Source organism: Helianthus annuus, chromosome 12 (assembly GCF_002127325.2).
Source record: "Helianthus annuus cultivar XRQ/B chromosome 12, HanXRQr2.0-SUNRISE, whole genome shotgun sequence".
NCBI classification, from domain to species: Eukaryota; Viridiplantae; Streptophyta; class Magnoliopsida; order Asterales; family Asteraceae; genus Helianthus; species Helianthus annuus.
In genome coordinates, this window is record NC_035444.2 from 152,937,721 (window position 1) to 152,949,121 (window position 11,401).

Sequence of the window (11,401 nt, forward strand, 5' to 3'; positions counted from 1 at the left end):
GAGGGGATATGTTGTAGGATTTGCCATGGTGGGTAAATATGGAACGGGGTTTGAAGGATTACTGGGGCCAGCCTCATTCCTGGTTGTAAAAGGTGGAATGGGAGGTCCGGGAGACAGTGTTGGTTCAGGCTCATCGTAATCTAGGCGAATCCTTACTCCCTTGTCCTTCTCTTTGTTCACATACTGGTTGAGGAGGGTTCTCAACTCAAGAAAATTGTTAGCAACTCCCTCGGGGGTGAGTTCAATACGTGTGGGGGTGTCCGTGACACCGACGTTAGGGGAAGGAACTCCGGATCTAGAGGGGGTTAGAGTGTTAAAGGTGAGAAACTCGGGTGTGCTCCCCGGAGTTGAAAAAGAAGTTGGGATAGCCACATGGGCTTGGCTACTACCCGGAGTTGAGGTGTTTGGTACCTGATTCACTTCACCTGGTGATCCACTTTCAGACATAACGACTTTGAGAGAGAAGAGCTACACTACTAGGTCTTTTTGAGGAGAAATAGCGGCGTAGCCCCACGGTGGGCGCCAACTTGTTGAGACAACAAAATATAGACCGAGGATAGTGGCACGGGTGGTTAGGCAGAAGGGTTAAAGGGTTTAACCTTGCCTAACGCAGGTCGTGGGGTCCCCCCACGTTTGCAAGACGTGGAAGGAGGTTCACTAGTTTATGTTTCTTGTTTGAGGATCCAGTTCTGAAGTATTGTTCAGAAATGGATTGAGGAACAGAAAGAATAAGTGTAATGTCACTTTGAATGAGGGACACTTTGAGTGAAGCGAATGTACGATGTAAAGGACCAGAGTTTGAGAGAACCAATCTGATCCGGGATGTCTTTGTTTGTAACGCCTCGCGTTTTTTTTTGAACTCTCTATTTATAGCTTGTTGACTGTACTGTCCTATTTTAGACAATTGTACTCTCAGTCAACTTAATCGAATTTCGAGACTTGAATCATAATGAAAAAAAAGTGCATTATTTTGATCATATACTTGTTTAAATACTATGTTATGTTATTACACGTTGAAACTATGTTAAGCACGTAAAAACAGTGAAATTCCATCTAACTCCCAGCTCTTAAATTCATCGTTGCCAAGAGATTACCCTAAACCGTACAAAAATTGGGAATTCGTACGTTAATTCGGTAGTTTACCAGAAAGTTGGGTTAAATCGAATAATTACAACATTTATTAATATTAAATAATTAATTACTATTTTAACTAATTAAATAAATAAATTATTATTTATTTATCAAATTTTACAAAATAAATAAACAAAAGGAATTTTATTATAATTATAGTTAGTTTAGGCTAACCAAGTTAGCTAAACCTTTGGAAACAATGAGTCTAACCAAGTTAAGCCTAACTTGGTTAGTTTTATGAAGGAATCAACCAACTAAGTTAGTCAGTTCAGTTAAAATTAAAAGGAATAAAAAAAGGGGGGTTTTTGCGCGTGCCAGGGATCGAACCGGTGACCTTCAGTTCAGCAAACAACATCACAACCACTCGGTCGGGAATACCACATCCGACTGAGTTAGGAAGCAAATTAATTTTATGCGCTGAATTCGATCAAACCAAATTCAAACCAAAACAACCGCCAAACATGTCACGCGGTTTCCTCCTTCATTTCCGGTCAACCTTTCCTTTTTCCGACCACGCTGTTTCGGAAGGTAATACCCGCCTGTCAATCATTCCATACATTCGGTTGTTTCCTTACATACTCGACCGACTCAACCCCCTATATAAACCACCCTCTCGGCTCGATAACCACACCCACCATTCTCCAACCTTCACTCGAAATCATAGTTACAACACCCCCTGTTCCTCACTGCTGCCTTGCCGGAACCGAACGAAAGCTTTCGACTCCTTTCGGTATTCATCCCTCATTCCTGTCATCCCGTACTCGCCGGAGAAGAAGCTATTACTCGCCGGAAGTTGCGCCCTCGCCGGAACCACCGACCAACCACCGCCGGGCCGGTAACCACCCCTGCTCCGACCTGTTTCTTTTTCCGGTTAACCATTCTTTCTTTTTTTTTTACTGTTATAATTATTAACATTATTGTTATTAATATTATTAATAACATTATTATAGTATTATTATTATTATTATTATTATTATTATTATATTATAAATTCAGATATAAATATCATTATTAATACTAAAACAAATTTATTTAATTATAAATCAGATTTATAACTATTATTTCATTATTATAGTTAAAATAGATTTATTATATTCAGGATTTTATTTTCAGATTTAATATAATATTTAAATCAGAATTTTATTTCTGTTTATTTATTTCCAGAAATTATATTTCAGAATTTTTATTTTCTGATTTATTATTTATTTTTAATCAGGATTTATTTAACAGATTTATTTATGTATTTATTTAAAACAGATTTATAAATTTAAATCTGAAATAATTTATTTATTTCAGAATTTACATTATTTAAATCAGAATTTTCATTTTAAATATATATATATATATATATGTATATATATAAAATCAGAATTTTGTTTTATATATTTTCAGAATTATTATGTAACAAATATATTTTATTTAGATTATATATATTATCAGATTTATTATTATTGTTAATCTAAATATTATCAGATTTATTATATTTATATATATGTATTAGAAATCATTATTTATATATAATCCATTTATTTATATTTACAACGTTTTGATTAAATCAGTAATATTATTATAATAATATATAAAAATCAATATTTATTGTGATTTACTTGTTTATAAATAAATTGTCATTTATTTTTATTAAATACACAATATATAAAATAAGGCATATTGTTATTAGATATCTTAGAAATATAATTTTGCCTTGTTATTTAAACAATCCCCAAATTCCCAATATTTAACAAATACTCAAAATTAATAGGGTAAATCTCTTGTGCAACAACACTTGGAACAATCCTCATATTCTCTCTTCAAGAAATACGCAACGCAATCCAAGGTGAGTATACATGACCCATTTTCGTTTTACACTTTTGGGTGCAATATGTATTACATATCAAACATCACAACACATTAAACATTTTATGCACACTCATTCCATAATCTATGTGACACACTCTATTCATGTTAGACATGTTATGCTACTGTAAACACCTAATGACTATGTGTTCATTAACTTCGTACAAGCCTCCCCTAACAATGGTAGCGCTATAGGTTGAGAAACGCCCCTCCTGTTCTATGAGCAGGTATTGTTAGGTTAAACTATGTCAAACATACTCAAACTCGTTTGGGTACACTTTAATTGCGTTAAACTTTGGTTTGGGCACATAGAGTAACATCGTTTCGAGTATATACTGTTAACATGATATTGTATTTCACATTTGGATATGAGCAACATTTTAAACACGTACTATGCTATGTATGAAAACTTGTATACTCGCCAACATGCTTTTGTTGACTTTACTTTAATACATATTGCAGGTTGAAAGTACAAGATTCAAGAATCAAGCTAGGATGAACTCTAGAAACCCACATAACACTTGAATTATTGTTGAACAATATGTTGTCTTGTTTGGAACTATGTATTTCACTTTAGAGTTTATGAAATGAATTAAATAAATTATTGTCACATTTAGTGTTATGTTGTTTTGAGCAATTTGTACGTCTCATCCCGATGTTTCCGCCATCGGTTGGGGTGTGACATTGTTAGTAAATGGAGTGTCATTATATAGGAGAAGACATGTCCCAAAGAAGTATTCATTTGACTAGTGAACCAGGTTGCAGTGAGGGGCTTACCATTTCGGGGTTTGAAGCCTTTTGACCCCCGGGTAATAGCGTGCATTCTGTGGACCTGCGTTGCTTTTACGGCTGTGGTTGGTGAGACTGTTTGGGGATGTGACTTGTTTACTGTTCCCGTGTTGCTTTACTCCATCTCCTCAGCTTTTTCAAGCGTTGAACCTTTTAACCTTTTAGGTACTTTCATACTTGGTCATTTTATTTGGTCTCGGGCTACCCCGTCATCAGTATATGTTTATGATCTTCCATACTAAACTCATTTTACCCATTTCACTTCTACCCCGTTGACAAAAAAGATTGTGATTGCCATCTTGTTTTAACAAATTAATCCAACTCGTATAGTTATGTTTCATGATATTATTTTGTATCTATGTTCTTGTTATAAGAAAAATTATACAGAAACAACTAATATAATTAACTTCATTTCAATTGAATATGCTCTCTAGTTTTCAACCTAATAAATAATATATTTTAAAATGTTTTCCAAACTTCTCACACTTCTTAGAAGAAAAAAAAAAGAGTAACTATATTATAAAAATATGTTAGATAAAAAATTTTTAAAAACTATCATAAAACTGAAGAGGTAACATCGATTCTACCATACCAATACCAGTACGTTCGGATTGTAGCATCCGAACAATCACACCTGGAACGCCATATCCGGACCAACGTGTTAAATTGGAATACGTACATTTGTTAGTGTGTTACTCTACTTATATAAACCAAACGGAGTAGAATAGAAGTTGATGACTTTTTGGTTTAATGGCAACAAGTGTTTATCTCTATTAAAATTACATGGTTCGAGTGTTGCAAAGCAGGCGTTAGGTAAATTTTAAATGCTCACGACTAAAAAAAAGTTAAAGAGATTAATGTGGTCGGTAAGCAATTAACAAAGGTAAAACATGTGGATACATCTAGGATTTGAATATTTTAAGTTAGAGTTATTGGATTTTAATAATTCTATGTTTCACCAATTGACCGATAATAATTCTAACTTTAAAAAATTTTCTCCAATAATCCCAACTTGTAAAGTTTGGCCACCATTGATCTTTTTCAAACATATAAGAATTTGATCTCTTCAATAGATTCAGTTACACCTTAGAGACTCTTTAATTAATTTAAGTGCACCTATATTAGAAAAGGATTAATGGCGACCAAACTTTTACAAGTTGGGATTATTGGAGGGAATTGTTAAATTTAAGATTATTATCGGTCAACTGGTGAAACTTGGGTGAGGATCAAATAGAAAGTTTATTTTGGGTGAGGATCAAATAGAAAGTTTATTTTGGCTAGGAAGTATAGGAAGCAATAGGATTAGGACATGTGGTAAAATTTAAAATAAAGAGGAAGAGTATTTTAGTTAATCTTATTATTTTCTTCTTCCTTCTTCTTCCCAGTAACATCAAAACCCACCATTTTCAAAACCCACAATCTTCAACCATTTCTTCACTTTCTATCTCAATAATCACTACATTATAGTGCGATTTTCGTCACCAATCAATGATTCAAACACCTGATCAACGTATTCTTCATCTTTTTTGAAGAAAACCCAGCTTAATTTCATACAAAATCTCGTTTTTTCCGGTGATTTTGAAGATAATCACTCGATCCGTTCCATTCGATCTCTGATAAGTGTTTTAATCATTCAAATTTCGTCAATCGTTGAAGAAACCGACTTCGATCCATGTAAGAAATTCTTTAATTTCATTTTTATTATCTGGGTTTTTGATTTAGTCATTGTGTTTTACAATCTTGGCGGGGGTCCGGGGGCAGCGCCCCTAGCGGGGTCCAAGGGGCGGCAGCCTCTGGCGGGGTCCAAAGGGCAGAGCCCCTGGATGGGGTTGATTAAATTGCTTTAATAAAAATGCATCAGAAAATTTAATTTTCTGTATTTTGTCTCTAGAAAACTGCATTCGTAGACAGTCTTTTGATCTCCTACTTACTGGTTCAGACAATTCACAGACAAAACTATTGTTCTGATTCAATGCGTTTTAGAGAGAAAACACTTTCTTTGGTGTTTTTAGGACATTGCGTTTTAGAAGTAAGACATTTTTATGTGTTTTCCAGCCATTGCGTTTTAGAAAAACACATTTTTGAAGTGTTTTTAGTCATTGCGTTTTAGGTAAAACAAATTTTTAGGTGTTTTCAGTCAATTGCGTTTTAGAGAGAACACTTTCTTTTGTTTTTTTAGGCCATTGCGTTTTAGAAAGGAGACATTTTTAAGTGTTTTCTGGCCATTGCGTTTTATAAATAAGACATTTATTTGTGTTTTTTGTGCATTGCGTTTTAGGTAAGACACATTTTTATGTGTTTTCAGTCCACTGCGTTTTAGAAAACATACATTTTACGTGTTTTCTGGTCATTGCGTTTTAGAAATAAGACATTTCTTTGTGTTTTTGTGCATTGCGTTTTAGGTAAAACACATTTTTATGTGTTTTCAGTCCATTGCGTTTTTGAAAGTACACTTTCTTTTGTGTTTTTAGGCTATTGCGTTTTAGAAACAAGATATTTCTTTGTGTTTTCTGGCCACTGCGTTTTACAAATAAGACATTTCCTTGTGTTTTTTGTGCATTGCGTTTTAGAAAAATGTCATTTTTAGTTTTTTTTCCATTACGTTTTATGCAACTGGGTTTTCAAAAAAATTTTCGAAAATATAGCAATAGTATACTCGTTTTAAAGATAAAAAAACGCTTGTTTTTTTGTTGCAATTTTTAAAAAATGGGGGGAATTGGAGGAGAGAGAAATTATTGTCTTGGATTGAATAGAATGCCGCTAAACAAACCCACACGCCTCTTTTCTTCTCCTCAATTTCTATCATTTAATCTTAGCCCTTGATTAAATAAATGGATAGTCAAGATTACTTTCTAGTTTTCTTAGCCAAATAAATTTCCTATTATATCTTAACCCGATAAAACTTTAGAATTATTAAAATCCAATAACCATTTATGTTACATAATTATAAGAAACTCGTCTTTAATAAAGGAAGAATTAAGTTTTGAAATAAATAAGGATAACAAAGAGTATTTAAATTTGTGGAGTGAGTTTTGAAATAAATAAGGATAACAGAAAGTATTTAAATTTGTGGAGCGAGGACAGTAGACGTGGTTAATACATATACCACATGAATGGTTTGTTGCAAATTTGGCCAAACTTCATTTATGGCTTTATACATCCCAACATATATATCTCGGGATGTATTCTCATTACTCTTTTATAAAATATATTTATTTCAAATAGTTAGGATGGATAGAGTGGTCAATCACTGGTGAGTGTTTTCACTTTCCATTTTGCACTCAATCACTGGCAATGGTCAAGCACATGAAGAAGAGTAAACAATTTAAAAAAAAATGTGATTGGTTGAAAAGGGTTGGAGCCCACCATTCACCCTCTCTCTCCTCTCTATCTTCTCTTCCCGTATCGATGACTACCCCCCCCCCCCCTATGTGCTTAGTCTGTTCATCATTATAATTACTTAGTTTGTTCACACGTGAAAATTTAACACTCTTTGATGCGATATAAAACTTGTTATATTTTATACCTCATTATGTTTTTTTAGAGTTTCTTTTGTTGTGTTTTTGACCGTTCTTTTACATCTTTACTATAATATTGACCCAAATCAAAGTTCAATGGAGAGAAAAATAGACTAAGACATACAAATTTGGGTATAACTTTATCAAACTAGTGTTTTACCTAAAGTTACAACATAAAATGAACAATTTTATGATGGAGATGCATACATACTCATAAGTTGTGTATCACTATGTTAACGGTTGCATCATTATTAAAAGATTACTATTAATTGTAAAACAAGATATTATAATTGTGCACAAGTTTGTTAAAGTTGTGAATCATTGTGTCAAGTCAATTTTTGAACTATTATACATAATTATATACCCCGATCATATCATCATCATCATACTCAGCAATCCCACCAATAACAAAGCTAAGATAGGGTCTTAGAAGGGTAAAGTGCAGGTAGCCTTACCTCTACCCCGTAGGAATAGAGATACTGCTTTCAGTGAGACCCCGACTCGATAGTAGTTTTGCATCAAGCCTTAGACATAAGACACATAACACTCAGCAATTAAGACAAATGACGATTAGTGTATGTACTCCCTTGTCTTTCGGCTATCAACACCACCACATGATGCATTATTAACTATCCCCCTCTTTTAACGTTATTTTCAGGAAATTAGTAAAATAACTTTAAATTTAGTGCACTTTCACTTTTGTCCCCCAAACGCTCACACATATATATACATTATATGCTCATATCGAAAACGGAGCCTAATATACTCCGATCATATATAACTACTAAATCCACTTTTGCATAATTTGAACTCCTTTTAAAATACTTTTCATCTTTCATGCAACTTGTTACTTTTATACACTAGTTTTTATGTCTTGTTACTTTTATACACTAGTTTTCACATAAGTTTTTAACATTTTACCCACAATCTTTGAAACTTTTGATATCCGTTGACACATAATTGTTAGGTCACGAATGCACATGTATTACAAATTGATGCACACCTAATATCCCATTGACAAGCAACCATTATTTAATATTCTTATTGATACACAACCAATTTCTCGTTGATACACAACCAAAAGCTAATTAAAACATAATAATTAAAACGAGCCTATAGTAATGCACACATAAAAACGAATCGATACATATCTATTCAACACTAGTCGGGTATTATCGCATATTTACCCCTTACAATCGGGTATACCCACAGGTTTTGAGTATACCTTTTTCCATTTATTAGAAAAGCGTACTGGGTATACCCAACCTAAAACCCCTCACGTATTAATCAAATATTTCCTGAAAAATAAATGATTCTGTGCTATAATATTATACAAATCTTTTAAGTTTTCTAGAGTCAGAATATTAATTCAAATGATTCAAGTTTTAGGAATGACGTGAGTATTGGGATGGTGGGACGTATGGAATTTGAGAATATAAACTTACAATTAAATTTAAAAAATAATGAAAATCATGGGGGGTATATAATCGGGTAAACAGTTATATGTTATTGGGTAATTCGGTTAGGTAAACGGGTATATCATCAAATCCAATACCCATGAAATTTTTCAAAAGTAGTCCCAAACCCGATGCCATATAAGATTGCCTGACCCTATACCCGTCCCATATGTTTTGAGTATTCCTATTGGGTTGGGGTTTCGGTTTCATTACCATTCCTAGTCGTATATCACTCCCTCTAGCACCCTCAATGGCTTTTGTTCATTTCCCAACTGCCAACCAACCAGGCTCACCTTCTTCGCCCTAGCTCCAGCAACCCTCCCCATGTCACCTTTTCCCGCCCCGCCGTTGCAGTGTTCATCCTTCGCACCCTGCCGACGTAGCACTGTTTCGCGCTCTCTTTAAGCTCGATAACACATATTCTAACACAAAACTATTTAACACTTGGTGCATAAATAAAAACTAACTCTACACAAATATTAACTAAATATTTTCTAATTAGATTCAAATATGTGTTTACATCTATATCTTAACAAAGAAAATAGAGACCTTTGAAATGATTTGCTTAAAAACAAAACTGAAATTGTAGCTAACTTAAACTAGTGAACAATGACCGATGCACATTTAGACACGTTTGCGTATTAGTTTGGAAATTGAACCATCTAACGTCCAATTGTTTATCCTTATATCAACCATGGGTTAGGGATGAAAATTACATCAGACAGTGTATCCTGATTGTTCATCTATAACATCTAACATCTTTTCATGTTTTTACTAATAATAGTAACATAATTGTGACACCTCTTAGAAAACAAAAGTATTGTAGTTTTATGTAATTTTAAAAAGAGTAAATTGTAATTTGCGTTCTCCTCTGCTATGTTGTCAGAATCAATATGCACGCACGCCTTTAAGTAAAGTATGAACATCTGCCCCGTTGTCATTTGCAATCTTCTATCATCCAAACGTTTGTTTAACTATTAGAAAAGTGGTGAAATTACCTTTTTGCCCCTGACCCTTACTATCATTATTATCATAAAACCCCCCACACCCACACCCACACCCACCCCTCTCTCTCCATAACCACCACAAGAAATCTCGGTTACCACCACCACTGCCACCCAACTCCACCTGCAACCATCGCCACTCCTACCCCCACCCAACCACAGGTTACTGGGAAACAACACCCAACAACCATCACTATTTTCCTCCACCATCGGATTCTAATCCAACGGATCTTTAAAGGATTTAACCATGACTAATTTATTACACAAGTCTTAAGACCAGTCTTACACAATGGATTTTTTAAAGAAAATCACTTTTACTTCTGACCACCCTTTTCTCTATATGTTTATAGTTCAAAGGTAACACACGAAACCCTAGTTCCAAAAGAACTTGCAGCCGCAAACTCTGTTCTAATCTTTCTCTTTCTTTTGACATAAAACGTTTAATAATCCACATACCAATCAACTTCGAGACAAAGGTGGGTTCAAAAGTATATAAAAGTCTTAGTGAGACACACAAACTCTGAACTTTCGCTAGAAAGGTAAGGTAACCTGTACAAGTTACATCTCGGAGGATAAGATTTACCCAAAAAGGAAGGTGATCTGTAAAGGAGGTTGTTCACTAGGCACGAAGCTCTACCTATATAAGGACACATCTCCCATTTCACAAAGGTATTTACCCACTCTCTCTCTCTCTCTCTCTCTCTCTTTCTCTAGAACTTTCTCACTATACTTATTCTCTCTAACTTGTGAACCCATGAGAACCCTTTACTGATTCTTATGCCGGAGTTCAAACGCAGGAGACCACCTTCTGTGTTAAGGCTAATGGTGCTTCTCTGTTTATAGATATCCGAGGAAGCTTCTAGCTAAGGAGGATTCAAGACCTTCTAACTACCCATACACCATACTTATATTTTAACATTACATATATGTGTGGTTCATCAATATTAATCCTCCTAGAAATGGTTAAATTATATAGCAAATTACAAGCCATATTGTGTATAAGATTTGACAAATATAATGTATTATGAGGACAAGCTATTTAATTGCACAATTACAAAATTTGGATAGTGAAGCAATTGAATCATGAATGATTAGATTTGACATCAAGCTCGACAAGTACAAGTTAAATGGTTAAAAGACGCATACGTTAGGATATTATAAGAAAACAAGAGTTTGCAGATCATGTTTCAATAACAATAACAATAACAAAGTTGTTATCAACACGTTAATAATTTTTCCTCTATATTTACAATTTAAAAGTAACTAATATTTTCTATACAGAAAAACACCGTTATACTAAATAATTTGTGTTTTAATTATTTAATTATGATCTGTGTCAATTTGTAAACGGATTTCACATAATTATATATCTTTTTACCGACGAACACACACCCTCAACTCTACATCTACTCAACCACTAAAATCAGCGCTTCTGCACTTTATATAAATTATAATTGTAATTTAAATCGACAATCACTTGATCAAAAAGCACATTACTTTACCACTTCACATATTGTAACACCCCGTGTTTTCGAATGTCAAAGTCAAAGTCAACTTTGACTTCCTTTGACTGTAGATAGCCGATTTTATGTTTTAGTTGTATTATGTGGAGTAAGTGTTGTAATCAGCAAGAATCGAAGGAATCGAA

General features: G+C 33.8%; 1 long non-coding RNA gene across 1 annotated transcript; it reads left to right on the forward strand.

Annotated features, from left to right (window-relative positions):
- Positions 1–9,681: 9,681 nt before the first annotated feature.
- Positions 9,682–10,872, forward strand: LOC110895998. The gene is made up of 2 exons (XR_002567566.2): positions 9,682–10,422; positions 10,597–10,872. It is a non-coding gene; the product is annotated as an uncharacterized LOC110895998 (long non-coding RNA).
- Positions 10,873–11,401: the final 529 nt, after the last annotated feature.